Below are 27,648 nucleotides of genomic sequence, written 5' to 3' on the forward strand. Positions count from 1 at the left end.
AGGAGATTAAAAGGTATAAACTTTCAGATGCAAAATAAATGAGTCATGATATGAAATATTCAGTGTGAGGAATGCAGTCAGTAATTATATAATATCTTTGTATGGTGACATTGTAACTAACTTACCTTGGTAATTGTTTTGAAATGTACAGAAATGTCAAACCATTGTGTTGCATAACAGAACTAACATCAAGGTGTAGTTCAATTATGCCTCAGAAACAAACTCATAGAAAATGAGATCAGATTTGTGGTTACCAGAGGTGGGAGGGAGTGGGGAGCAGAAATCAGAGGAAGATGGTCAAAGCAGAGAAATTTTCCATTATAAAAGCTGTAAGTACTATATGATGTACAATCTTAGTCACTCAGTCATGTCTGACTCTTTGCGACCCAGGGACTATAGCCTGCCAAGCTCCTCCATCCATGGGATTCTCCAGGCAAGAATACTGGAGTAGGTTGCCATTTCCTTCTCCAGGGGATCATCCCAACCAAGGGAGTGAACCCAGGTCTCCCACATTGCAGGCAGACTCTTTACCATCTGAGCCACCAGGGAAGCCATGTAATGTACAACATGATAAATATAATTACCATATCCCAGGGATGGTGGAGCCTGGTGGGCTGCTGTCTATGAGGTCACAAAGAGTCAGACATGACTGGAGCAACTTAGTAGTAGTAGTATATTAAATATGAATGTTGTTAAAACTACTATATATATTCCTATATATAATAGTTTGCACCTGCTAATCCTAGACTCCCAATCCAACCCTCCCTCGCCCCTCATCCCCCTTGACAACCACAAGTCTGTCCTCTGTGTCTGTGAGTCTGTTTCTGTTTTGTAAATAAGTTTACTTGTGTCAGATTTCAGATTCCACATATAAATGATATCACATAATATTTGTCTTTCCCATCCATGTTGATACAAATAGCATTATTTTATTCTTTCCTATGACTGGCTAGTATTCCATTGTATATATATACCACATCTACATCTTCCATCTGTCAGTGGGCAGTTAGGCTGTTTCCATGTCTTGGCTATTATAAATAGTGTGGAGGAGATAGAGTTTATCTAAGATATTTGAAACATTTCAAATATCTTTTTAATTAATCCCTAGAAGCTATAGTCACATATGTTATTTTGTTCTTATAGTTCTTTGAACACTATTATTATTCATATTCAGAAGGTAAGAAAATTAAAGGCCAAATAAATGTAGTCTCCAATATTTCATAAGTCACTTGGTAGAGTAATTATGACTAAAATTTAGAAGGTTGTTTTCTTTCTATAATTATTATCTTTATTAATAACATTCAGTTTATGTCCTGTTGAATATATTTTATGAGTCAGGCCCTCGGCTAGACCCTAGGGATTCAATGTACAGAAAAAGAAGCTGTGGAGCTTATGAAAGAGAAGGAACTATTAATCTAATAACTACACAATTAAACATAAAATCCCCCCAAAAAAAACCCCATAAAAATCACAATTGCAGAAATGTCTTTGAAAAAAAGTTATTTTGGTATTTGGGGAGCCTGCAGTGGGAGATTGATGTAGATGGGGAACCTGGAGAGATTTCCCAAGGAAGTGATAATGAGTTGAGATCTAAAGGATATTTTTGTTAACTCAGCAAGACCAAACAGAGAAAGCTCATTTCAGACAGAGGAAAACAGTATGAAAAGCCTGTTTTGAAAAGAAACAAGGCCAGTGTTAGAGCCTGAAAGAGGACCAAGGCACTGGAGTGCAAGGATGGTACAGAGAAAGGTCCAAGGTGAGGCTGGAGAGGTAGCCTAGGGTCACAAAGACTTTGTAATTATCCGTGTGACCAAGTGGAGCACAGCAGGGGTAAGACAGTGTGTGTTCTGTGTTCAAGATCACATGGGCTTCTTTGTCCCCTTCCCATAGAGACCTAGCTGAGCTCCTAAGAACTGGAAGCATATCTCTAGAACCCTTGGAAAATATCCCTGAGAAATTAAATCTTCCAATCCAATGTTTTGTTTTGTTTTCTTCTTTTGGAACTTCTTCAAGTAATTATAGTAAGGGGTTAAACTGATCAAGTCATTTTTTTAAGTGAATAAATGTCTTAGTAGGAAAAAAAATGGTTTGGGGAGAGATGAACAATTCTGTAGATGGGACATTGAATTCTTTGAAATAGGCCTCTCTTTTGAGACTCTGTGTGGAGCCCAGACAGAGCCATCAGGAAAATCCAATAGAACAGCTTACAGTAAATCAGCCATGCTCTCCAGTTTTCTGGTTTGCAGTAGGGGAATGGCATGACAGTATCCAGACCCTCAGCCTCCAGGTTTAGACAGGATTGCTTGTTTCAATGAAGGCTGCAAAATTAAGGAAGAGACTGCCTTCTGAAGTCCTTGGAGTTCTCTCATGATTTTGTGAATGTTTTCTACTACGTAAACACAAGAGGAAGTTTGCTAAATTTCTCAATAATTATTCAGACTTTTAGAAAAAACAACTTTTATGCAAGTTTATTTTCCTCTTATCTGAGAAATCTAGGATATTAAAAAGGAAGCTGTATGAGAAAATTGAAACATCTTTGCAGCATAACTTCTTGGATAATCATCATCACTTTGACTTATTTGCAGAATAAATCAAAGAAAACAGTCATAATTACAGGTTTGTCAAAATCAGTGCAGTGATGGCTTTGGAAATCATTAAGTGACAATTCCATCAACATGGTTATTTTCCTTTTTTTCTTTGCTAACCCCCAAGAGAGTGGTAGAACACACACACACACACACACACACACACACACACACACAGAAGTGAAATTTAAATATAGCTCTTGGACATAGAGATTTCCAGGTAGAGTGTGTTTGAACATATAGGCAAATAATTAAATTTAATGTTTTTACAGTTGTTCATTTGATTTCTTGGAGAAGGAAATGGCAACCCACTCCAGTGTTCTTGCCTAGACAATCCTGTGGACGGAGGAGCCTGGTGGTCTGCTGTCCATGGGGTCACATAGAGTCGGACACGACTGAAGCGACTTAGCATGCATGCATGCATTGGAGAAGGAAATGGCAACCCACTCCAGTATTCTTGCCTGGAGAATCCCAGGGATGGAGGGGCCTGGTAGGCTGCAGTCCATGGGGTTGCTAAGAGTCAGACACGACTGAGCAACTTCACTTTCACTTTTCACTTTCATGCATTGGAGAAGGAAATGGCAACCCACTCCAGTGTTCTTGCCTGGAGAATCCCAGGGATGGAGAAGCCTGGTGGGCTGCCGTCTATGGGTCGCACAGAGTCAGACATAACTGAAGCGACTTAGCAGCAGCAGTAGCATTTGATTTCTATAAGTGTCCTATTAGTTAGTAACATGTTATGAGAATAAATATAACTAAGGCACACACTGGTTCATAAAGCAGAAAGCAAAACCAGGAGCTCATAGGCTCTGAATCAGGTAAGTACAGCCCACATTCACAGAACCTTCTTTCCATTAGGCTATATAGGTCAAAGCAGATAATCCCCTGAAACTAAGGGACAATTTTAGGAAAATAATCGCAACAGTTTTCTAATTTATTTTCAGCCTTATAATTCTAAATAAAGTGCTTGTGAAAAAAAAAATTCACAGAAAAATTTCCCTAGGCTTGATCGTTAAGATGAGTTCTAGGTTCAATGTTTAGAATCAATGTTTGTATAAATTGTTTGAGTCTCAGGACGTCAGGAGGTATTTTTGCCTGGAGGGAACTTGCAGTCAGTTGATGAGGCTTGGAGTAGGTGGTGGGAGGCTACAAGACGACGGAACCAGAACTCAAACGTGGGCTGTTGAACTCCAAACCCCATATTCCTAATGGCTAAACCACAGCATCTCATATTATGTAGGTTGGCAAGTTGCAGGGAAGAGACACTTTGCATATAAGTTTGGACCTTCTTGCCCTGAAAGCAGAATGACATGCTCAGCTGTCATCTGAGAGAAGGGGGATAGTGGCTGGTCTTTAATCTGGTTATGATAGCAGCACCTTCAGTGACCCAACCATCATCTTAGGAGATCCTCAGAAGCCAGGGCCACTTTGTTCCTTCTGGGTGTGCAGCTCAGACTGAGACTCCCCAAGAGCAAAAAACATTAGGTCCTGTGTCATTTTGCAGTGTGATTGATCTCATTGGCCAGAACCTTGCCCTGAAAGGCCTTAGCCCAGCCCCTCAACATCACAAGAGGTATTCTTGTCTAATCAGTAACAACCAGGGTAGCAAATAGAACAACTATTGGCTGGTTCCTAAAGATGGGAACATGGAAAACATGGAGTCACTATCCCCATTAATACTGAAATAGTTCTAAAGTTACTGTAGTCCAAAAAGAAACCAGAAATCTGAAAGATTTTTAGTGGATTCTCTTGAATTCTCTAAGTATAGAATTATATCCAAATTAAACTATCCAATATCTCATTTTTTTCTATCAGGTTGAAAGAAACTAACAAGCATGGAGACACATTATGTTGTCAAGAGTGATAAGAATCTGGCACCTCTGAGTGTTGCTGATGGGGGTATAAATTGACACATCTTCTAAGATGGAGAATGTGACAACATCTATCACAATTACAAGTCCACTTCTAGGAATACTGACATGTGTTAAATAAATACAGAAGGAAGAATGTACATTGCAGCATTTTGTGTAATAGTAAAAATACAGGAAAAATTCTAAATGGTCCCAGTTGAGTAAGTTATGATCCATCCATACAATAGAAGAGAATGAGGAATCTCGCTGTGAAAGGACATGGAATTATTCTCCTCCTTGGTATTTTACATGAGAAAAAGCAAGATGGAGAACTATATCTATAGTATAAACTCCCATGTGTTTACAGCATGCTCCCATTTGTATGAAGAGAAGGAAGCAGAATCTATAAACTTACACATGCATAAAATATCCCTAAAAGAAATCACGAGACACTGAAAACATTGGTTGCCTGTGGGGTAGAACCCTGGGTGTCTGCGAGATAAGGATGTCAGGGAAACACTTCCATTTAGAGTTCTTAAATTGTGAACCACGTGAATTTATTACCTTCTCAAAAGCAAATGAATAAACTGTTAATTTAAAAAGGAAGGGGAAGGCAGAGGAGCCCAGCAGGAATTTAGAGATGAGTGGCTGGTCTAGTCCAAGTAGCTAGAAGTATGCATCATCTAGAGTAGGGGTGAGAGTGGACCTGTGCAACCCTGGGATATGAAGGGGTGTGTGCAAGAGGGGGATGTGTGGAGCCCCAGCAGAGTGCACAGAAAGGAGCCATAGGATGTGACACTACAGATTGTCAGCCACATGCAAGGGAGTGTGATGCAGACTGAAAGCTGGATACAGAGGTAGATGGAGGAGTTGAGAATTGGTCCTGAAACAATGATGGAGGGCAAGTCAGAAGAAGGCTTATTTCATCCCTGGGAACAAGCCAACAGTTCCTCCCCACTTCCATCTCTAACCTCTCCTTTGGAGAAGAATATGCAGTCTGGAACAGTCTGGTAGCCTAAAACATGACAATTAGGCAATTAGGAGAAACAGTGAATTTACTTGACTGAAGGTTTGCAGCTTCCTTATGGGAGGCGATCCTCTCCCTGGGTCACACAATCAACCACAGTCAAGTCCCCAGTCCTGGCTCATCCGAAAGTAACAGACTGCACTCCCCAAAGCATGCACAACTCAGACCTGCATCCATACCCAAGGTTGCTTCCTTCCTCTCACCCCCAGAGCTCTGAATTTGAACTTACTACAGTATTTATCAGCTCTTAGTAGGTGTTCTCTCTTTCTGTGCATATCTCTTCATTTGCCTAATTTTGAATACCTGTAGGGAAGAGCTGGGTCTAAATTTTGTGTATGCCTTGTTTTACCTGGGTGTTTGGAAAATATTCATTGATGGGACATGAAGCCCATCAGCCTTGATTATGAGAGTGCAGTTGGTGGCAGGCATCTGGAGAGAAGGGAAGTAGCACTTACAGTCACATTCAACTCATTGTTTCTTGGTTCCAGGTACGTTGTCTTCTACTCAAAATGGGCATGCTGTGGGCCATTCTGGTGTTCTTGTGGGCCAGTTATTCCTTGGTTCCCAAAGCTGAATAGGATTAGAAAACATTCTATGAGGTGCTGCTGGGAAGATTCGCAGTGTATAAATCACACAGTCTTTGCACACAAGGAGTTTATTATTTAAAGAAGGAAAGAATAGACATTTGTATGCAAGGCTGACTGAAGGAAGTAGACCTAGAAGTCACATACTCTGAACAGTCACCTGTTTAGACCTAGGGACTTGAGGAGAAGTAAGGAGCAAAGAGCTGAACATGTCCATTTCCCAGGCACCTTACAGTTGTCCAAATAAGTGGAATTACCCCTTCCGGGCAAGGAGGACAGATGAAACTTTGTCTGTTAGTTTCCTGTGCAGGCCTTCAATGAAGTCATATGATAAGGATTAATATTGTTTGTTGAGTGTCAGCAAGGTGCCAGACATCTGACACCATCCCTTCCTGCAAGCGCTAGACAGACGAACAATTCAAACGCAAGATGGATCAGCTGACGAAATGGCTCCTTCTCAGAGGTGAGCTGTTTCAGGGTTTTGAGGGCTGGTTTTTGCTGTTTGTTCTTGAGATATTTTTCCCCAAATTTTCACCTGGTGTTCTGGAGAGGAGTGAAACCACTCCTGGGTGTACTGTGTTGGGTAGTTACTCTACAGTTATGCTTCCAGGATAGCTGTCCACTTTGTTAGCCACTTTCCTTAATATTAAAATCTGTCTAAAGCCGAACTGCTCCAAGAAGATCCTGCTGTCCATCCATTTTCACCAGTGCATTAAATAGATGAGTGATCACAGGTGCTGGGCGTGTTTATCCTCTTTAGACTAAAGAGACATTCATTCATTCATTTTTGCCTGCAGCATTCCTGAAAGCTAGCTTCACTTCAAGGGAGCAGGGACAGAAATAATAACAATTACAGAGGTGATACTGTGCTTTCCTTCTCCTTGTATTTCTCATCATGAATGTGCTGCCCTTCTGATCTAAGGTAACATCTCTGACCTACCCCTGCAGAGAGATGGTCCTACAGGGTTCTGCAAAGCTAGGATTCTGGAAGCACTCCCAAGATTGCTAATGAGAGAAGATTATCAAGAAAAGTGGAAAGTTGGGATTATAATGGCATTTATGTAAACACATATTACTTATATAGAGGCTGTCTGGAATGCACTATAGAGTAGCCTATGGGACTATACTTCCTATGTTTTATGTACTGTATGGATGGAAATAAGTGCTGTAGTAAACCTGAATCAGAATATATGAGTAGTGGTTTGTTTCTTCTCTTCACTTCATTTTGGTTTGTTTGTTTGTAATATGTCTCTGCTGTCATATTTTGAGTAGATCCCTGTAGTTCCATGGGCTTCCACTCTAAGAGGGGTTCTGGAGCTCTAATGCTTACTGTCTTAGACTTATATAAGGACATTAAACTAGAATAGTTCCTTCTTTTCTCATCAGTAAAAGGCAGTATTCCCAAAGACTGGCCAAATATGAAGGGTGCACTAAAAATTTTAACTGGAGTCAAAAGTGAAAAAAGTGGTTGGGCCACAATGTTTATACGTAGCCTTTCTACGTCTTGCTAATTAATTTAGACAGTTGCAGTGATTGAATTCTAAAATAGGAAAACACACACACACAACTAGTCTCTGGTTATTCTGATAAACTTGGCAAGGTGGCCAATATACCCCACCCACTCTGGCCACTTTGGAAACTGCTGCTGTTTATTAAATAGATGAGGCCTGTGTTCCCAGTCCACTCTGACCTGGAGCTGCTCATTAAACACCAGGTCATGGGGAGACTTGAGTGTTTAGAAAGGCAGCTGCATGGTGTGGTCAAAATACAATTTCCTGTGAGTCAGAAGACCTGAACCTTTGTCATGTTGCCATTTCTCAGTTTTAGACTGAAACCCTAAAGGCCTCAGTTTTCACAGGTGAAAAATGGGTGAGAAACTGGCATGTCTGTTGAGGTTGGCGAGCTGATATATCTTCCAACTCAGATACTCTGTGACAGATCAAAGCTCTAGTTATATATACCCAACAAACCTTCAGGGATGGGTAGGCCATGAAGAAGAGTAGCTATGGTGGGGGTCCTCCCACAAAGAACTAACTCACTGCCTATGTGTGAGAGGGGCCCAATCTCAAAATCAGCTCCACAGACAAGCAACAGGGGCTAAACGATTTACCCTGAACAACTGAGGAATGGTGGGCTTCGACAAGCATCCTTTCCTTAGGCAGCCCTCGTTAAGCCTGAGTCTACACAGTCAACTTTTATAAAGAAAAGACAACAACAAAAAAGGTAAACATTGTACTTGTGAAAATGTCCAAATATCAGCAGGAAGTATAAAAATCAGATTATAACATTCTGACAGCCTGCAGTCAGGCTAGACTGTGGAGTATTTTTGGCATCATGGGTCTGTTTTTTTCTAGTCATATACATGCTGTGATTGATGTCATGAACAGACCTCAGGAATCAGCAGGCTCTGAGTCCCTCAGAGTATAAGCCACCTGCCCAAAACAGTGCTTTAGTCAACATGTCTCTTGTTCAGCTTGAAAGATTTGCAGAACAACCCTTCGGTTCTTATTTTTCCTTCTGGAACTGCATGCAGAATCTAGGGCCAGAAGGTCGTCATCTCCAGAAAGTACTTTTGAAATGGCCCTACTACAGGAATTGTTAGGGAAGCATGACTCTTCATGGGGTCCTCAGATGGTTTTAAAATCATAGCAGGGCCCAGCAAGGACATTGGGATGTATGCCTTCAAATGTCTGCAGGGTCTTCAAGGCTAGAACTTCGAAGAAACCAAAAGCCTACATTGGTAATGTGTTAATGTGGAGGGAAATTTTCTGAAAACTACCTTGCAGCTATCACTTCCTGTAGCTGACCTCTGTTATTTTCACACAAGAGTCAAAAGCTCAGAAGCAGGGGTTTCGTATAATTTTCTGTTTCTCTCCCTCTGTACTTCCTCCTGTTTCCCAGTACATGCACCCTCTCGTACTGCCATCTTTATTTTCCTCTGCATGCACCACATACTTCCTGATGCTGACCTGCCCTCTTAGATCCAGAATCTGGTTCTTTGCAGGCCAGCTAAAGGCCCCCCTCTTCTCCCAGTTCTGTCCATAAGGCTCAGGCTCTGTCTCCACGGTGTCCACTCAATAATAAACAAGGACTGTCATTTATCTCATGCCCACCTCTTGACTAGGAATTCTACAGACATCATCTTATTTTGGCCTCACAGGAACCCGGAGAGGTAGGCCCTATCCCCATTTTATAGATGAGGAAACCGAGGCTCAGGAGTACAAGTGACTTGCCAAAGGCGCCAACATTTGTCTTCGGAACTGGTTTTGACTTCAGCGTGAACTCAGTTTGAACTTCCCTGTGTATAGATTCCTTCACATAGCCTCTTTGTAACTTTAGTTTTAGGATATGTATATATTTTAAATAAATATAAATTGATATATGTGTGCATATACATTGTATGTCATTCATTTAGAACATGCACAGATGTATATGTTCAGTGTCCCTGGTTACATTCAAACCTAAGGACAGGGTCTGGAGAAAGAAATGGCAACCCACTCCAGTATTCTTGTCTGGAAAATTCCATGGACAAAGGAGCCTTTCCCATGGTGGGCTACAGTCCATGGGGTCATAAAAGAGTCAGACACAACTTAGCGACTAAACAACAACAAAGGACAGGGTCCGTATATTCTGTCTTTGTATCTAGCTCTCTAGCAGAATGCCCTTAAAAAGTAGTAGTTCACTCTTCAATCATTTGCCATATATATCTGAATGCAAACCATGTGAGAAGCCTGTGCCACATGCTGGATACATAGTAGTAATAAGACACGATTCCTGCCTTTCAGGACAATAAGACTTGAGAGTAGATGCCTGTTACAAAGAAGTATAGACAGGTTTCCATGGCAGGGGGCCACAGACTTTTTCTGTGAAGGGCCAGAAAGCAAATACTGTAGGTTTCCCTGTCCTGTTCTCTTGGTTGCAACTATTCAACTCTGTCATAGCATGAAAATGTAAACAAATGGGGCTGGTTGTTCCAGTAAACTTTATTTTAGAGACTGAAGATGGAATTGCATATACTTTCTATGCATTGCAAAATGTTATTCTTTTGATTTTATGTTGAACCACTTAAAAGGGTAAAAACCATTCTTAACAGACCTTACAAAATAAGGGGGGCTTGCCAGATCTAGTCTACAGTCAGCCCCTGATCTATGGAACAGTGTGACAATTAAGACCTAGCTTAGCTGAATTGTATTTTTTATTGACAGTAATTATGTTAGGAGCTGAATCTTCAGACAGCATTGTGTAGCCATTGTGTTTTTTTATGTTCATTCAGCTTCAGATTGTTAATCTCATCTTGGTCTTTGATTTAGCATGTTGGGGGAAATGACTAGCAATTGGTCAAAATTAACTGGAAGTTAGAATTGGTTCTATGTAATGCTTCTTATAATCTCTCCTGTTGTTTCTTCCAAGACAATTTCAAATGAATTAAAGGACAGAAATTTATATTGAGTTGCTCCCTCCATCCCCAAATCAGAACACTTATTGCCACCCCAACCTCCTTCCCAAATCCTCCCCCTTGAAGGTAGTTTATGCATTGTTATAGAAGTAAATAGCATTCCCAATACTTGACTGCATCTTAATCCTTAAATTGTGGAGATGGAAGGCATCAAAAACCTGGTTTCCATACCTTTTCCACTGGTAACATGCTGAATGACTCCACTTTTATTTATTATTCACAATCAAAGAATGGCAATCCAGCACTTGTTCCTGGTTCCAGCTCTCCTTTGGCTGTTAGTAGTATTAGTCTAACAAATAGGAATTATTTAAATAACCAGCTTCAATATAAGGCGTCTTCTTGCATAACTTAAAATAGTGATATACAGAGATAAAGAGGCCTCACATCCTTAAAATTGATCTGATCTCTAAATGTTAAGATGTTGGTATGCGTTACGACCGACACATTACAGCTCCTGTGGTTTGTCAGCTTCACAGTGGCTGGAGATAGTGTAAGCAAAACAAAGAAGTTGTGAAATGATAGTGAGTATCAGGAAACCTGAGGGCCGGGAAAGGGCCAGACTTATGTGGGGCGCTGCAGTCCATGGGGTCACTAAGCGTCGGACACGACTGAGCGACTTCACTTCCACTTTACACTTTCATGCATTGGACAAGGAAATGGCAACCCACTCCAGTGTTCTTGCCTGGAGAATCCCAGGGACGGGGAAGCCTGGTGGGCTGTCGTCTATGGGGTCGCACAGAGTCGGACACGACTGAAGCGATTTAGCAGCAGCAGCAGCAACTAGGACATTAGGACCCCAAGAAGGACTGTGTCTTCAGCTGTGCCCCAGTTTTTCAGGCAGACCAACTCTCTCCAAGCTTTTCTACACATATGTAAATGGTGAGCTAAAGACAACATCCATAGCCTGAAGGTACATCTTCACTGACCCACTGCCTGCCATTCAGTCCCAAATATACATTCTTGGGAGAGCGAATGTGACCAACCTGCTCTGGTCAGCTCACCCTGGCCAATCATCTGTGCCAGCACATAAATAGCAGAAACTAGGACACCAGAGGGATTCCTATTGAAGTTACTCTACTTTTGGTATCATATATATAAATATATATAAAGGTGAAAGAAAGTGTTAGTCACTCAGTCGTGTCCAACTCTTTGCAACCCCATGGACTGTAGCCCACCAGGCTCCTCTGTCCTTGGGATTCTCCAGGAAAGAATACTGGAGCAGACTGCCTTTCCCTTCTCCGGGGCATCTTCTTGACCCAGGGATCAAACCCAAATCTCCCGCATTGCAGGCAGATTCTTTACCATCTGAGCCACCAAGGAAGCCCATATATATATATGGGCTTTTCTAAAATTTTTTTTATTGAAATATAGTTGATTTACAATGTTTTGTTAGCTTCTGGCACAAAGTGATTCAGTTATATACATATATTCTTTTTGGTATTATTTTCCATTATGGTTCATTATAGGATATTGATTAAAGTTCCCTGTGCTACACAGTAGGACCTTGTAGTTTATCCATCCTATATATAATAGTTTGCATCTGCTAACACCAAACCCCCAATCCATCTCCTTCCCAACCTCCATCCCCTTTGACAACCATAAGTCTCTTCTCTATGCTCATGACCCTTTTTTGGCTTCACTTTGGGGGTCACTAAAGTGGTTCAAACCAGGCCAATTTGCAGAAAGTCATTTGCTTATTGAACAGCTCTCAGGAAAAGACAAACATCACTTTGTTTTCACGTTCCACAAGTCATCATCAATATCGTCAACAGAGAGAGCAAATACAAAATGTCCAGAAAATTGCTCTGTCAGAAGGGGCTTACAGAAAATGAAACAAATTTATGTTAGGACTTCTCCATCTCTCTCTCATAAACACAGGCCTACAAAGAGTCTTTGTGCTTGCTTGTAATTTTAATATGTAAAAGGCACTCACAGGTAATTTAGTTTCTACTTACAGATTCTATCATACTCATTCATTCAGAACTTAATCCAAAGATTTGTATCTTGAAACATAAAGGCATTTCTCACTAAAATCCTATAGGAAGTTGGGAACTTTAGGAAAACCATAGTCCTTTTTTTTTTTAATTTTAAGAATCAAATAAATTTTCAACACTGCTGCAGAAAGGTAATTGATCCATTTTACAGAAGAAGACACTGAAACTCAGTTTTGTAAAGGAATTCAAACCCAGGGGTCAGTTGATACGCTTCTTCTTGTGAGAAGAAAATCCAGATTCTTCTCATGGAAAATTTTATGTGATGACTATCTTCTCAGCATTTTTAGTTGTTAAAAAAAAAATCTGCCCTCAGGTGACCACAGGTGCTAAGGGAAGCGGGTGGTCAGATGGGCAGCTGAAGTGCAGTTGATTTCATCACTGCCATGTGAGAACATGTGCTGGGTGCTCTGTGACTGCCCAACAGAGGCACCCAACTCAGCCAGGCTGGGTTGGAAGGGGTGGGCTGGGATTTTCCATCAGCATCTTCTGGGCTTGACCAGGTGACCCTCGAGGGTAAAGCAAGACTTTCCAGACCCAGAGAGTGACAAGTGCAGAGATACTAGCAGGAAGAAAACAGGCAGTCCTCCAATGTGAATGAGCATCAGAATCCCCTAGAGAAATGATGAAAACAACCCTCATTGCTGGATGTCACCCCCAGAGCTTCTGTCTCAGCAGGTCTAGCATGAGGACCAAGAACCATGCACTTTCAGCAAGCCCCCCGATGACTCGGCAGCTACTAGACCCCTCCCCCTCCCCTGACTTGAGAAGCACTGCTTTAAACATCCCAATCCTCTGTAGGCCATTCAAATCGAGCTTTGCTTTCCAGGTTTTATCAATTTGGTGTTTATAGCCATGTTACCTCAGAAACCAATTTTGTGTCACTAAACGTTTACTCAAGTGTCTACAAATCTGCCAAGTTTTCTGCTTTCAATTGAAAACTCCCCCAGCAGAAAGCTATGAATCATCAAATTGAAAATCGGGCGCTCCATGGACTGGTTGGTCCAAGCACCAGGCTACAGGCTGGCAGTGCCTGGTGAGCAGAAAGCCAGAGTGATGAAATCCAAAGAGGAGAGAGAGAACTGCTCCCTTTCTTCTCACCCTCCAATGCCCTTAGAGAAGTACTCTCTGGTCCAAAGCAGGGCCAGTCAACCACCATCCCTCCAGACTCACAGACAGCTTCGTGTCTGGTCCCTCTGCTGCAGTTAAAATCTCTGCTTAAAATCTTCAGTCATGACAACAGCATTGGACGCACTTCGATTGTATCTGTTTCTGATGGCCATGAAGATGCAATGGAGAGTTTCAAACATCTCTTGTTGCTGTTAATCTGTCTGATATTCCTCTGAGTTCAGAAGAGGAAACAGCAGCAGTCCTAGTTCTCAGCTGAGGAAGCAATGGGTAAGATACTTAGAAATGAAGGTGGCAAGCAAGTGCCCAAGAAAAGAACTCTCAACCAGAAGTTTGTGCCGGTTGCTGAAGCTGCCGCCAACTCGCCTAACAGGAAAGTGGGAGGAGTAAAAATGAAAGGGAAAAAAGTGAAAGCAATGAGAAAGAATTAAAGAGAGTGCAAATTGATCAGGGTTCCATCCACAAATATACTTGGGTTCTTATTCAGATCGTCAGCTGCCTCATGCTGCCCTCCATCACATTTCCCCAAAAGCTTCCTATAGCCTAAATCAAACAGAAAAATCCACATCTTCAGATTTTACCTTAATTTTCCCAGGGTTCTTCCCTAAGCCACTGAGTTGGAACTCACCCTCAACCATCTGCTTCCTGTGCCCTTTGAATAACTATTTAAAGGAAGTTGTTTGTGTGCCAGTTTCACCAGCAGAAGAAAACCTTTTTATGGTTCTTTTCCCTGCAAGGCAGAAGGTCCCTCTCTTGATGGACTGCTAGTGAAGTCCTACAGCAAGAAAGCACTGAGGGATTTAGAAAAACAAAGTTACAGCTAGAGAGCAACTATTCCTTCACTGTCCTCATTTTACCTTGGAGAAAACAAAACCTGCAGGGAATGATTACTTGCCCCAAATCATCTGCTAATTAGTGCAAACCGGCTCCAAATGCTGGTGATTTTAACTGTTCATTTGGCTTGTTATTACTAATTAAGGGGTTTTGAATTAAGAAGTCTCCTGGTGACACTAGTAAAGGATAGCTATAATCAGTCCACACTTTCTGGGTCCTTACCATGTGCAGACACTGTTCAAATGACAAATTAATTCATTTAATTCCAGCACAGTCCTAGGACAGGGGGTGCTGTTCTCTTTTCCACTTGACTGTTTAGGAAACTGAGGTACAGCAATAGTTCATATTAATGCATATTTAGGAAACAATGAGAGTCATTCAATGGTTAATTTATATGGGAGCAATAAGAAAGTAAATTTTAAGGAAAATCTAATCTATGCTAAATTTCCACCTGATAGGTACATATCTTTATACAACAAGGCCATTGCGGCTGAGTCTTTTGTCACAGGCTATGAACTTCTCGAAAGTAGCCCCTTACGTAGGGCAAATTGGCTGCACCCACGTAGCAGTGTCCAATAAACCTACAGTAAATTGAAATTTACCAAAGGGTGGGATTTCTATTCTAGGGTACTCCACAATCTTGAGGCTACCTTTTGCAATGGGAAGGATTCTCTCCAAGATCGTTGAGGATCATCTTGCTGAGGGCTTCCTTGGTGGCTCAGGCAATAAAGGATATGCCTGCACCTCAGGAGACCCAGGTTCAATCCCTGGGTTGGGAAAATGCCCTGGAGAATGGAGTGGCTACCCACTCCAGTATTCTTGCCTAGAGAATCTCATGGACAGAGGAGCCTTCTGGGCTGCTTTCCGTGGGGTCACAAAGAGTCGAACATGACTGAGCGACTAACACTTTGCTGTAATAGCTTAGAAAATACATACTCATGTATCCCCTCTGCATGGGACGTTTTCTTTGTGGCTCTGGAGAATTTCCCGCCTGTTTCTACCTGCTATAGACTGCTGTGCTACGCTCAGTCATGTCTGACTCTTTGCAACCCTATGGACTGTAGCCTGCCAGGTTCCTCTGTCCATGGAATTCTTCAGGAAAGAATACTGGAGTGGGTTGCCATTTCCTACTCCAGGGGATCTTCCTGAACCAGGGCTTGAACCCGGGTTTCGGTCTCCTGCATTGCAGACAGTTTCTTTATCGTGTGAGCCACCAGGGAAGTTCCCTCTATAGGTTTTGCTGAAACATCAAATGACAACATTTAACCAGTTACTCAATAGAATAAGTATGTCCCCCTTTGACTCATCATTATAAAATATTAATGTAAAAAATTTTGCCTTATCAGGAAGCCACATCTCTCAGCCCACAATGCTACTCCACCAACTTTTTTGCATGGCTCCACTATTTTATGCTTTAGTTCTCAGGTTAAATGACACCTCCTTAGAGACCTGACCCCTGCCCTTATTTTCTAAAATTGGGTTTCCAATTTACACATGCCCTTTAACTGCAGCTCAGAGCTTTATTTCTTTTCTGCAACACAATTATGTCCATTCATTTTTTTGAAGGATTCTCCTTACTATGAAAATGTAACCTTTCACTTGTCTTATTCATCCCAAAAAACTAGCACAGAATCTAGCAGTTTTCTGTCTTTACCAAACATGATCTATTTCATATGTGTTCTGCATTTGAAGTGCTTAATGAATTTATTTAACCCCATACTCAGGCACTCATTCCATGTTTTACAGATAAGGAAACTGAGGCATGGAGAAGAGATTAAGTAAGTTACCCAAAGGCACAAAGCTGGTATAAGGATTTTTTTTTTCTTTTTAAAAAATTTTTATTGGAGTATAGTTGATTTACAGTGTTAATTTCTGCTATACAGCTAAATGATTCAATTTTATATATCTATATATATACACATTTATATACATATTTTTTATATATATATGTATATTCTTTTCCATATTTTCCCATTATGGTTTATCACAGGATTTTTTTTTATCTACAATATTGGTTTGGTTTCTGTCATACATCAACATGAATTAACCATAAATATACATATGTGCTTTCCTCTTGGGTCTTCCTCCCACCTCCCACCCTTTCCTACCCCTCTAGGTTATTACAGAACTCCAGACAAAACATGTATAAGAATTTGAACTCACACTAACTCTGGGTTTGTGTTCAGCCATTATTTTTAACCAGTCTATACACACTGAATTCTTGTTGAACATATGAACATGTTACCAAATGCAAGGTCATATGCTCAATCCATGGTGAAGCCAAACAAACCAAAATATCAGAGTTTGGAGCAGAGAAAGGTTTATTACAGGGCCATGCAAGGAGAGGGTGGCTTGTGCCCCCAAAACCCCAAGCCCTCAAAGAATTTCAGCAGGCTTGTTAAAGGCCAGCAAGGGAGGAGTGTGATTAGTTGTTGCAAACTTCTTGGTGTTGAAAGCCTTTGTTGTTGCAGTTGTCCCCGTAACAATGTTCCTTTCTACCTCCAACAAGACAAATGTTATTCTCGGTTCTGTAATTTTTTATCTGTATATGGATGGGTTCTTCAAGGTCAAAGCCCTGAGAATGGGTTCTCCTGTATGTTTCAGGCTTTGGGCAGCATTCTTTTATGAAAGGTGCAGAGCCAGCATGACTAAGCAGGCAACAGAGCACAAAGGTTAAAGTAAAAGGAACAGAACTAATATGGAGTCAGATGTGTTCTTCCCTATTACAAACATATGAATAAATGAAATGTAAGTAAAGCAGCAGAGGATGAAATATCTGCTTACCTATGTCTGCTTTCCTGCCACTTTACTTCCTACATCTGTGTATACATTTATCCATATCTCTAATCTTTGGGTGCCTTTTTTTTTTTTTTTGAAGTATTATTGAAAGTGCTTCTCTTAAAATTTTTCTAATGCAAATAAAAAACACCCTAATGAAGCCAGTGTTCCAAAGGAAATATATTCATCATATGAAAAGAGAACCCCATCAACAAACACAAACATCAACCTGTGTGATGGAAGTTCTGTTGTCAGGAGAGCTAAATTTGCCTGCTTTATGCTATGCTCACTTTAGCCCCCAAAAGGGTATGTTCACATCCTAAGCTCTGAGAACTTAAGAATGTTACCTTATTTGGAAAATTTATCTTATTTGGAAAAAGGGTCTTTAGAGATGAAATTTAGATCTTGGGATGGGACGATCATCCTGGATTATCTATGAGGGTCCCAAACCTAATGACGAGTGTCCTTATAAAAGATATCCAGAGGGGAAGACAAAAAGGAGGCAGCAAAGTGACCATGGAGGCAGAGAAGCCAAGGGATGCATGAGCTACTATAAACTGAAAGAAGCCTGTAGCCCTACGACACCTTGTTGAACTTCTAACCACTAAAACTGCGAAAGAATAAATTTCTGTTGTTTTAAGCCATCTAAATTGGGGTAATTTGTTATGGCAGCCAAAGGAAACTTAATACACTGATACATGATGATTATATTAAATGCTTCTTGGTTTCATTAATGAAGCTTTTTGAGGCTGATTTGGTTCATCTCTTTTGTGTAAATGGATGATAAGGCATAAGAGAAATAGCTTACCACAGGCATCTTGAAATATCTTCTTTCTTTTAGTAACTCTGGTTTTATGTGCATGCCTGTGCATGCACATTAAATCCATCAGTCCTACAGTGCATAGTAGTAAGTTTTAAATATTGCTCTTCCTAGATAGTCATTCAGCATGACTTTGTTGAAGCTCTGCCCATCACTTTATTGGATGTTGTGGAGGGAAAGCAAAACAGAAACCTGTCTTATGACTTTAATGGTTGTGATGGTTTCATTCTTTTCAACCGGAATATAAACCCCTGAGTTAAAAACACATGTCTTGAAGTTTGTTAAATATTGTTCAAAGCCATAGCAGGCTGAATCTGTAGGAAAGGTGCCGAGTGAATTCTTGTTCAGTGGCTGGTAGAAAACAAGTAAAGTATGCTTAGCTCCCACCTCAGATGTATTACAGCTAGAAGACAGGGTCTGGCTACTGGTCTTGATTCCTTCTTCCTGTCAAAGTGCTTGTAGTGTGACTGCCTATTTAGAATCTGATGATAAGACCTGTAGCTTGGGAAATGACCAGAAGGAATGCCTGAAGAGAATTTTTATAGAGATCATTGGAAAAAGTGTAACAGGCAGCAGATGCCTTAGAAGAAATGAAAAATAATTGATATCTCTGAAATAGGAAGTCATTGTTTAGTTCCAACTTTGTCACTAAATAAACTCAGTTGCTGTTCTTGAGAACCAATGGTTGGGGAAACTCATGTGAGTGAAGTCCATACTCATCTAAGTAAACCAATTGTCTTGTTGACAGTTACTGGCAATCACTTTTTGTACCCTGAGAGAAATATTACTACATGGCTTTTGTACTAAAGCCCTCAGTATATTTTTAGCGGCAGCTGAGTTTATTTGGAGACAAAGTTGGTACTAAACAATGAGTTCCTAAAATGGGTACTTGATTGTACTTTAATCAAGCCGACGGCACACCTGCTCGGTGCCTCCTGCATCCATACGGTGACTAAGCCATTAATCCTCTGTAAATGTGACACCTCTGTGGTTTTTCCCTTAAAGGTCCCATGAAAGTGAAAGTGAAGTCGCTCAGTCGTGTCCAACTCTTTGTGACCCCAAGGACTGTAGCCTACCAGGCTCCTCCATCCATGCAATTTTCCAAGCAAGAGTACTGGAGTGGGTTGCCATTTCCTTCTCCAGGGGATCTTCCCAACCCAGGGATTGAGCCCGGGTCTCCCACATTGCAGGCAGACGTTTTACCCTCTGAGCCACCAGGGAAGTCCTAAAGGTCCCATAGGGAACCTTTAGCTCCCTAGCAGGCCCTTCTGATAGAGTGGAAGGTGACTAAGCTAAATAACTGATACAAGTTCACTAGGTTGAAGTCGGTCTTACATCTTGCTCTTTCTCCGTTCATGTTAAATAGAAACTAACCTCTCTCTGGTTCCCCACTATATTATTGAGGGGAAGACTAATTTAAAAGCTCCTGAAACTGTTTCTATATGATCTTTTAACCATTTCTAAGTGATCCACAGAGTTCTGTTAAGAAATTTGGTACCATACAGTCTGCTCCCATAATTTCTCCTTAAGTACGCTTTGTTATGTCAAGCCAGAGTAAGTCATGGGATGGTGATATTTTTAAGTCAGCAAGGAAGGTAAGAATGGTTCCTGATGCTTGCTGAAACAAAGTCTAAACCTTGAATTGAATCTTCTCTCATATCCAAACTTTGGTGAGAGAAGAGTCTTGGATTGAGATTGAAGGCAGCCCAAAACTGATTTTGAGCCATGGATGGCCAGCAGAGTGGGGAGATGTGCTAAAGACCAATGATACTACTTTTGGGTATGTGCACTGAGAGTTTCCAACCCTGATGGATATGTATTCTAATTTAAAATATCACAGGGAGGAGAAAATAGACGTTCCCATGGAAACATTTTCTCAGGACCAGCTCGTCTATCTTATTATCATATCTTATTTAAATATTTCCTGGAATCAGTTTTCACTTAATCCTTCTGTATGTCTTCTTCAGTGGCCATGGATAGCCTAACATCTGGTCAGCGGTGTTCTTTAAATAAATTGCAAAATTGTGGGCAGTTCCTTCAATTTCCATAGGTCTGCTTACAATAGTTGCCGATCTCGTATCATGTGAAAACCACATTAGCATTCACTTCCAGATCTGTAATTAAGAATTCTAAGTTCGCTGAACCTCACATTCCTTCAGGAAATACAGTAGACACCTGCCTGCAGCTGGAGATAGCACCATTCATCTGTCACAGGTATACTGTTGTAGTCCAGCTGGGCTCCAATAAGCCTTACTGGGCATCTGTGCATGACATACCAAATGCAGGGAGAAAACTGTCCCATAAATGTTGCTTTGGCATATTGTCATATCAAAATGACCTCCTACTTGTTATTCTTTATTACTCTCAGAGATACTAAATCCCCCAAATGTGATGTTTGCATGTCTTGATTTGTCGCTTTGTCCTCCTTAAAGGACTTGCTTATGTGACTCATAAAGTTGTGGGATGGGTCCTCTTCTGGCTGTGCATTGATACCAGCTTACCATCAGAGGGAATTCACTCTTCCTTGTTTCCTTATTCTCCTCTTTTCTGATGGGATCATTTGATGGTATACAGTGGGAACTCATGGGTTCTCAAACAATCTAAAAAGCTGATTACACCATCAGACGTCGAATTCCTTGAAATACATTATACCTGGGCAAGCTGAATTTCCCTTCCTCACAACATCAGGATTTCCAGCCTCTACTTGCATGTGTTTGTTGAGATGTTTTTGGAGAGACTTTCATTACCTCTAAATATGAGAATACACATATTGAGTACTTAGTTATGTGCAGAGATTTTTAAACACTCAATATCATAATCATAACTAGATCATCTCAATTTTTATTGGAATCAGGAGAAAATTTACTGTGAGTCTAATAAGGCAAAAACTTGTAAGTTCTTTCACTTGCACAGGACCCCTGTGGGGGAGAGAGGAGTGGAAGTGAAGGCATTTTATATTCGTCATTTTGTGTTCTTTTTGTTAAAGGAGAATAATACATTTAGAGAAGCTCCAGTCTCTACAAAGTCTGCATTCTAGTTGGGATATATTGAAATATGAGTTTTATAAAAAGCGTGTTCTTATATAACCTGCTTTTAGAGATGAAAAGACTCCCATGGTGGCTCAGACAGTAAAGAATCCTCCTGCAATGCAGGAGACCTGGGTTTGATCCCTGGGTCAGGAATATCCCTGAAGAAAGGAATGGCAATCCACTCCAGTATTGTTGCCTGGGAAATCCCATGGGCGGAGGAGCCTGGTGTGGGATCACAAAGAGTCAGACACAACTGAGTGACCAACACATAGAGTTGAAAGGTTTCTTGTTGTGGCTGTTGTTGTGTTGATGGTCATTGTGATTATTTCTCTGGAGGCAGCTGCATTGTGATACCAACACTTGTATATCATTAAGAATGGCAATGAAAAATGAACTGGATAAAGCTGAGACATGTCAGTGCCCTCATAAAGAAGCCAACCAGTGTATTAATCAGCTTCCCCAAAGAATTAATTTTCATCAATAACTTCCTACAGCCAGGTTTCCCAATGTGCTAGAATCAGGGGAAGAATGCAATGATCTCAGTGTTGCTTCCCCTGGCATGTGTCACTGACCCAGAGATCTCAGGTCATCTTAGTATTGTTACTGAGTCTAAGCCTATACTGCACCCTGCATGCAGGGCAGTAAACTGAGAGATGAGTTGTTGGGGCAAGGGACTGCAACTTTATTTGGAAAGCCAGCAGGCTGAGACGATGGTAGACTAGTGTCCCAAAGAACCGTCTTCCCCAAGTTAAAACTCAGGCTTCTTTTATACTAGAAGGGGATGAGATGTGGTTCCTGCAGCTGTCCTTATAGGTCCAGCAACAGTGTTCCTATAAACCTCCAACAAGACAATTATTATCTTCTGTCCTGCAACTTTTTATCTCTATATGAGCGTAAAAATGTTAAACCTTTAAAGATCAAAGCCTTGAGAATGGGTTGTCATGTATATTTCAGGCCATAGGCAACATTCTTTAACAACAAGTGGACAGCCAACATTATATGGAGTGACACATTATATATATGGTATTTATGGAGACATATATGCCAAATGTGGAATGGCACATAGTAATCACTCAATGGATGATAGGTATCATTGGTTATTATAGAATTGGTTATATCATTGGCCATGTTGTAGACCCTGAAATATATCAGTTCAGCAGTATGCGTAGCTTTTTGCAATATGCAGTGCAATCCCCAGTATGAATGTGGTACTCCATGCTAGGTCACTTAGATCTTGAAGACCTTAAAATCATTTGAATCTGGGGTTAGCAATTGCTAAAAGAATTCCTTTGGTGAATTATGGTCACCCAATTGTTACATATTAATTCTGTGAGCCATTTGATACATGTTATCAACAGTAAGATAGAGCTTATAATAATATTTACTACAGTTGGACACTTCATATCTGAACCACTGAATTATATGTGTGTGTGTGTGTGTGTGTGTGTGTGTATGTGTGTGTGTGAGAGAGAGAGAGCTCAGTCATGCCTGACTCTTTGCAACCCCATGGACTGTAGCCCACCAGGTACCTCTGTCTATGGAATTTTCCAGGCAAGAGTACTAAAGCAGGTTGCCATTTCCTTCTTCAGGGATCTTCCCAACCCAAGGATCAAACCCACATCTCTTAAGACTCCTGCATTGGCAGGTGGGTTCTCTACCACTATTACCACCTGGGAAGCCAACACTTTTCTTACATTATCCCAGGAAAGAAAAACACAAGCCTCACCTCAAAGGGTGAAGTCACCTGCCCAGGTAACTTAGGTGTGCATGGACAGCTTGCCTTCAGGTGTATCTGGCTCCAAATAATCCATTGGCTGATTGTATATGCATATGAGCCCCATTTCTTAACCTCTGGGAGCTTAGAGGCAGGTGGTGAGACATGATACTTTTGAACTCATCAGGGCAAGGTATTCTCATGTGAAGATGCTCAGGCAAGACCCGGGCAGCCAGTGTATCACTCAGAGGAAGAGCAAATTCCTTCTGAAAGAAATTCCAGGCACAAAACCACAATATTCAACCTGAAGTTATTTTTTGTTTGTTTTTATTCATAATCTCCAGTATAATTTCTTATTTTCTGCCTGAATAAATCTTTTCATTTTATTGATTTCACACTTCAGGGTTTAATTTTTAATTCATGTTCCTCTTGCATTTTAGAGTAAGGATTCGCAGATTCACACCATTTTGCTGGACTAGCTCAACTTTCTTCCTTGGCCTCTTTGTTTTTCATCCCGTGGAGCCAGAATTAATAGCGATGTGAGCTTTAGTTTCCATTTGGGTTCAGGAAATTCAAAACAAGAGATCATTGTTTTCCAATATTTAATTATACAGGCTGTGCCAAAGTATACATTTTATTATTATTTTATTTCAATTCTCACAGTTTCTGTTCCCATTGTTTTATTTTAAGAGATAGCTAGTACTTGCAATAAAATAGTCTCTTTTTCATACTTATATATCATATTTCAATAATTTCATTTCCATTTTATATTTTAATCAGAAACTGAAAATGCCCTTGGAGTTTAGTGTTTTAAGAATTTTTTAAGCTCCGAATCCATCATGTACTTTATCAGAGTACTTTCATATTTATTCATTTGTTTGATTTTATACACAATTTTGTGATGGGGCTAGGTAGTCAATGGATAGGTCTTTTAAACACTGGTAAACTGAGGCTTGCCCTTTTAAGGCCTTATAAAATTACAGTAGAGCTTGTCAGGGGGAAATGAGTCAGATACTTACTATTTTATTTTTTAGAGTATCTTAGGGATTTGTATTGGCTTCACTAAGACTCTACACTATTTCACTTAAAAAATTCTTCAGCAGACACAGCATCTCATGCACTTTCCTGCCCTGAGAATTCTATTTGAGCCAAAAAGCGTGATGTGCCAATAGATGAATCTGCAACAGTCCCGAATTAGGTTTTTCAGTTCGTTGCAAGCTAGGGAACATAATATACATTGTTTGGGAGTAAAATTTGGGGTCAGATTGCCTTGCTTCACATCTTTAACTCTGCTGCTGAGGAGCTGTGTGACCTGATTCAGTCACTTAACCTTTCTGTGCCTCCATTGTCTCATCGGGACATTAAGTAAAAGACACTTAACTCACAGGGTTGTTGTGCAGATAAAGTTTTAATGTGTGTAAACAGAGAGAACAGTGCCTGGTGCATAGTGAGTGCTTAAAAATACACATGTGTAATTTTGTAAAAGAGCACATTTGGGAAGGACATATCCATTTATCTAACAAATATTTACTTACTAAGTAAACTGTTACCACTGGTTACCTCAAGGGCATGAGAATGAAAGAGGCAAGGGCAAGAGGACTGAATTCCTGCTTTATACACTTAGGTATTATGTGGAAATATTGCTTGTTCATAACGAGTCCACTACTAGAGTAGAGGTTAGGGATAGAAGCCAGCACACCTGCATCATAGTAGCTGTGTGAACTCAGGGCAGGTTTTTCAACCACTTGTTGTATCAGTTTCTTCAGCTTCAAGTGGAAAGCCCAATAGTCTCCACCTCACATGATTATGGGGCTTCCCTGGTGGCTCAGATGATAAAGAATTTCCCTGCAGTGCAGGAGACTCAGTTCGATCCCTGGGTCAGGAAGATCCCCTGGAGAAGGGAATGGCTACTGACTTCTTGCCTGGAGAATTCCATGGACAGAGGAGCCTGGCAGGCTAAAGTCTATGGGGTTGCAAAGCATCAGACATGATTGATAACTAACACTTTCACTTTCATGTGATTATGCGGAGGATTCAATGAGTTAGCACATGCACATCACTTAGAAAAGCACCTGGCTCCCTGAAGGACAGATATTATCACAATAGCAAAAAGCAAACAGCAAGAGCAAAACCTGCAGCATCCTGAGGTCATCATGATGCTTCTCCTCAAAGTCATAAAAAAAGAACTTAGAAAGCACATCCCTGGAAGGACAAAAGAAATTAAAATTGTGATGTCTTGCTTTCATTTCCCTAGTTTCCTATTCTTCCCCCAGTGCTTTTTTAACATTGAAGTAGGGTGGTGGTTTAGTTGCTAAGTTGCATCTGACTCTTGTGACCCCATGGACTGTAGCCTGCCAGGCTCCTCTGTTCATGGGATTCTCCAGGCAAGGATACTGGAGTGGGTTGCCATTCCCTACTCCAGGGAATCTTCCCAACCCAGGAACCAAATCTGGGTCTCCTGCATTGCAGGCAGATTCTTTACCAACTAAGCTACAAGGGGAGTATTGTTGATCTAAAATGCTGCCTTAGTTTCCCACAATGCTTTTAAATCTCTTAACCATGCATAACATTCTTCACTGAGTATCTAAAGCCATCTTGCTAGGTTTTTACTTTTTTTTTTTTTTTTTTACATGCACCACAATATTCATTGCAACACTATTTACAATAACCAGGACATCAAAGCAACCTAAATGTCCAAAAACAGAAGAATAGATAAAGAAGATGTGGTACACACACATATGGAATATTACTCAGCCATTAAAAAGAATAAAAGAGTGCCATTTCCAGCAACATGGATTGTCATTCTGAGCAAGCCAGAAACAGAAACAAAAAAAATATCGTATGTACCGCTTATATGTGGAGTCTTTTAAAAAGGGGTACAATAAGCATATTTAAGAAACAGAAGTCACAGATGTGGAAAACAAACATGGTTACCAGAGGATAAATATGGGGGGAAATACATATTGGGAGACTGGAACAGACATACACACACTACTATATATAAAATAGACAACCAACAAAAACCTGCCGTACAGAACAGGGAAGTCTACTCAATGCTTTTTAATGGCCTATAAGAGAAAAGAATATTAAAAAATGAAGAGTGGATAGTGTGCATTTACATTATAGAGCCATTACTCTACATTTCAACAGTAAATTTGTTTTCTCAGTCTTCAAGATAACAAACCTCCAAAAGATTTTTCTTTCTTTTTCAGCCTATGATTCCAATCCTTATTCACTGAGAAAAAAAACATAAATACTACCTCATTTTCCATCTTTTTCACATAGTTTTTCCTTCTATTTCATACAAGAGTTGTCCCTGCTCATACATATTAACTCCTCCACTTAGATCCTATTACCTCTCATTTGCTCAACACTTTCTTTTATCTTTTTTTCTGCATTATAAATGTACTCTTTAGGCTTATATTCTCCTTCAGCTATCATTCCAACATGTTTCTCTTTGTTTCAAACACTTTTCCAAAAAAAAAAAATGTTTTTTGGAAAACATTTTTACTCTGATGAGTGGTAGAGTTTTTCCACTTTGTATTCTGTCCCCTTGTCCCCATCCTCCAATGCATCTTCTTCAGTAGAATTTGTTGTGATCATCAGGGCTTTTTGCTTTCAAGTTGTTGAGAGAAATTATGATCACTATGTCTTTTTCTTGCCTGATTTGCTTTTATAAGAAAAAGTTAGCATTTATAAATAAATATAAATAAATATTTGTATTAATAAGATTTGTTTTATATTAATAAAATAAATTTTATTAATAAAACCATGCATATCAAATATCCATCCACTAAACATGTTATCTATTGAGAAGCCATTTTACTTTAATCACAACTAGAAGTTCTAAGAAAGACTTGGAAACTTGAAAAAAAGAAAGGAGGAAAGAAAAGAGGAAAGCAAAATAAACCTTTGGTACTGTCCCTGAAGATTTATAACCTAATAGTCAAATGAAAATACATATATACACAGAGTAATATTTCAAATATTTAAAAACAAGGAATGGCACATGTGGCTGCCAGTCCAAGTGGTCACCTCATCGAGGCCACCTTGCTGGCACATTCCAGGACCGCAGTTCTGAGTGTGAGGATGAGGTGGGAGAGGCGGGGTCTCCCACTTACAAAACATCTGTTGAGTGATGGCAGTCGTATCAGATGCTTCACCTGTTCTCTCACTTAATCTGCTCCACAGCCATGCAGCGTTACTATTATCACCTGAAAGTCATTGCTCAGCCATGCCCAATTCTTTGTGACCCCATGGACTAACGCCCACCAGGCTCCTCTGTGCATGGGATTTCCCAGGCAAGAATACTAAAGTGGGTTGCAATTTACTATTATTGTTATTCTTAATGTTCTTATGTGGAGACTGAGGATCTCAGAGCTTTTATCACTCACTAGAGGCACAACAACTGGTAAAGAGTGAGCCAGGACTCAAACCCAGGCTATCACCTTGTAGGAGTCCTAATGCCGTCAGGGTATGTGACAGGTGTGAAGGGTGTGAGGTCCAGAGTACATGCTGGAGCAGCAAAGAGGGATTACAATAATTGTGTATTATGTGATGCTGTTTTTCCAGAGAACTCTGCATTTGTACTGTGCTGACTGCCAGATGAACCTTGAAAGAGAGGGTGTGGTTACTTGGGAACCTGTCTCTCGTTCTCTGAGGTGGAAGAGGCTGACGTGGCTCTGGACAGTAGCCTGGTGGTCCAGGGGAGGCTCCTCTCTCCCAGCCTCACCTTCTCCCAGTTCACAAAGATGGATTCCACCAAATCCTCTTTTCTGGGGTCAGTCCCAGCCAGATGCCTCCATATCTAAGGTCACTTTGAGAATCCCAAAGTAGTTTCTCAGCATTCTCT

General features: G+C 40.5%; 1 protein-coding gene and 1 long non-coding RNA gene across 6 annotated transcripts in view; one reads left to right on the plus strand and one right to left on the minus strand.

The window, feature by feature from the left end:
* The window catches only part of CHRM3 (cholinergic receptor muscarinic 3), a 567,088-nt gene that overhangs the window by 524,113 nt on the left and 15,327 nt on the right, over positions 1–27,648 (plus strand). The gene's annotated exons all lie outside the window — the stretch shown is intronic.
* LOC129658149 (uncharacterized) lies at positions 12,031–14,556 on the minus strand. 3 transcript variants are annotated; one of them, XR_008717295.1, is made up of 3 exons: positions 14,250–14,556; positions 13,667–13,987; positions 12,031–13,107 (listed from the first exon to the last, which is right to left on the minus strand). It is a non-coding gene; the product is annotated as an uncharacterized LOC129658149 (long non-coding RNA). The 3 variants fall into 3 exon arrangements; XR_008717294.1 differs by having other exon boundaries at positions 13,667–13,876; positions 14,250–14,545; XR_008717292.1 differs by having other exon boundaries at positions 13,667–13,876; positions 14,203–14,538.

This window comes from Bubalus kerabau, chromosome 1 (assembly GCF_029407905.1).
Source record: "Bubalus kerabau isolate K-KA32 ecotype Philippines breed swamp buffalo chromosome 1, PCC_UOA_SB_1v2, whole genome shotgun sequence".
Lineage (NCBI taxonomy): Eukaryota > Metazoa > Chordata > Mammalia > Artiodactyla > Bovidae > Bubalus > Bubalus kerabau.